Raw genomic sequence first — 2966 nt, forward strand, 5'->3', positions numbered from 1 at the left:
TACTTAAAGGAGAAACACTACAGTAGGCTGATGCGTGTGTCGCATCAAATGGATAAGAGTCAACGATAATGTGGCATCTCAAACTTGGTCACATGTCGGAACAAGGTTTGAAGATTCTTTCTGAGCGAAAATTACTTCCCGGGCTCAAATTGGTAAGTTTACCATTTTGCAAGTATTGTGTTACAAGTAAGCAGCATAGATTAAAATTCAGTAAATCTATTACTAAAAGTAAATGCATTCTAGACTTGATTCATTCTTATGTTTGGGAATCACCGGATATATCCATAGGAGGTGCAAAGTATATGGTGACTTTCATTGATGATTATTTCAGAAGATGTTGGGTGTATCCAATTAAGAAAAAATCAGATGCATTTTCAGTTTTTAAAGAATACAAAGTGCGGGTGGAACTTGAATCTAGTAAAAAGATCAAGTGCTTGAGGATAGATAATGGTGGAGAGTATACAGACGGCGAGTTTCTTGCTTTCTGTAAGCAAGAAGGTATTCAGAGGCAGTTCACGGTGGCATACACTCCTCAACAAAATGGAGTGGCAGAGCGGATGAATAGAACTCTTACAGAAAGAATAAGAGTTATGTTGAGGATTGCTGGTCTACCCAATTCATTCTGGGCAGAAGCAGCCAAAATTGCCTGTTATATAGTAAATCGATCGCTATCTACAACTATTGGGCTGAAGATAACAATGTAGATGTGGACTGGAAAACCAACTGATTATTCCTACCTACATGCATTTGGATGTCCTGTGTACGTGATGTACAATGCCCAAGAAAGAACAAAGATAGATCCAAAATCTAGAATATGTATCTTTTTGGAGTATGCTGATGGAGTAAAGGGGTATCGTCTGTGGGACCCCACTGCCCACAAGATTGTCATTAGTAAAGATGTTATCTTTATAGAAGATCAACTGCAAATGAGAGATGATGATGATAGCAGTGTAAAAGAAAAGTTAGAGAATATATCGGTATATGTGGAAAATAATCCAAAAGATTTAGATTCTTCTGAAGCAGCACCAGAGCACGAGGAACAAGAACCAGTCGAGTTCGAGGCTCCAGAAGTTCGTCGGTCAACTCGTGAGAGACAACCGCCAACGTGGCACTCGGAGTATGTCACAGAGATCAACGTTGCATACTGTCTTTTAACAGAGGATGAAAAGCCTTTAACTTTCCATGAAGCTTTAAACAACTCAGATGTTGCTTTGTGGATGACAGCAATGCAGGAAGAAATTGAGGCTCTACACAAGAACAAGACATGAGAACTTGTATCACTACCACGTGGAAGAAAAGTCATTGGAAACAAATGGGTCTACAAGATCAAGCGTGATGGCAATGACTAAGTGGAGCGGTATCGTACAAGATTGGTGGTGAAAAGATATGCTCAGAAAGAAGGTATTGACTTCAACGAGATATTTTCTCCGTTGGTTCGACTCATGACAGTCAGAGTAGTCTTGGCGATGTGTGCTACATTTGACTTACATCTAGAGCAGTTAGATGTGAAAAACTGCATTTCTTCATAGAGAACTTGAAGAAGAAATATATATGCTCCAACCAGAAGGTTTTGCAGAAACAGAAAAGGAGAACTTGGTTTGCAGGTTGAACAAATCTCTATACTATCTCAAACAGGCGCCGATGTGTTGGTATAAGAGATTTGATTCCTTCATCATGAGCCTTGGATATAACAGACTCAGTTCAGACCATTGTGCATATTACAAAAGGTTTGAAGATAATGATTTCATTATTTTGCTGTTGTATGTGGATGACATGTTGGTAACAGGCCCCAACAAAGATCGAATCCAAGAATTGAAGGCACAGTTGGCTAGGGAGTTTGAAATGAAGGACTTGGGACCAGCAAACAAGATTCTAGGGATGCAAATTCACCGAGACATAAATAATAGGAAGATTTGGCTTTCACAGAAGAATTACTTGAAGAAAATCTTGCGGCGCTTCAACATGCAAGATTGTAAGTCAATTTTTACCCCACTTCCTGTTAATTTCAAATTATCCTCAAGTATGTGTCCTAGCAATGAAGCAGAGAGGAAGGAGATGTCTCGAGTACCGTATGCATCAGCAGTGGGAAGTTTGATGTTCGCTATGATATGTATTAGATCGGACATTGCACAAGCAGTAGGAGCAGTTAGTCGATACATGGCGAATCCTGATGGAGATCATTTGATAGCTGTGAAGAGGATTCTGAGATACATCAGAGGAACCTCAGATGTTGCATTATGTTATGGAGGATCAGAGTTTACTATCAGGGGTTATGTGGATTTAGATTTTGCAGGAGATCTTGATAAAAGGAAATCCACTACTGGCTATGTGTTTATACTTGCGGGATCAGCCGTAAGCTGGGTTTCGAAACTGCAGATCGTTGTGGCTTTATCTACAATAGAAGCAAAGTACATGGCAGCTACACAAGTTTGCAAGGAATCTGTTTGGATACAAAGGTTATTGGAGGAGCTCGGGCACAAACAAGAGAAAATTTTTGTGTTTTGTGACAGTCAGAGTGCCTTGCACATTGCAAGGAATCCAGCCTTTCATTCCAGGACAAAGTACATAGGAGTTAAGTATCATTTCGTTCGAGAAGTAGTGGAAGATGGAAGTGTAGATTTACAAAAAATCCATACGAAGGAGAACCTAGCAGATGTTTTGACTAAGCCGATCAATGCTGACAAGTTTATCTGGAGTAGATCCTCTTGTGGCCTAACAAAAACGTAGGCAACATGATTATGGCAAAGCAGAAAGGATGGTGTGGAGATTGATTGATCCTCAATCAAATCTCCAAGTGGGAGAATGTCAAAAGATTTGACTGCAGCATCTAGAAGCTGCATCTAGAAGGTTTGAAGAAGCAAAATGGTTGGCACCGGATGTTTGAAAAAGAAAAAGAAAAATTCAAAGCTCAAAATTTCAAAGTTTGAAAACTTGAAATTTGCAGCTGTATCGCTTGAAAATCAAAG

Source organism: Citrus clementina, unplaced genomic scaffold (assembly GCF_000493195.1).
Source record: "Citrus clementina cultivar Clemenules unplaced genomic scaffold, Citrus_clementina_v1.0 scaffold_7, whole genome shotgun sequence".
NCBI lineage: Eukaryota > Viridiplantae > Streptophyta > Magnoliopsida > Sapindales > Rutaceae > Citrus > Citrus x clementina.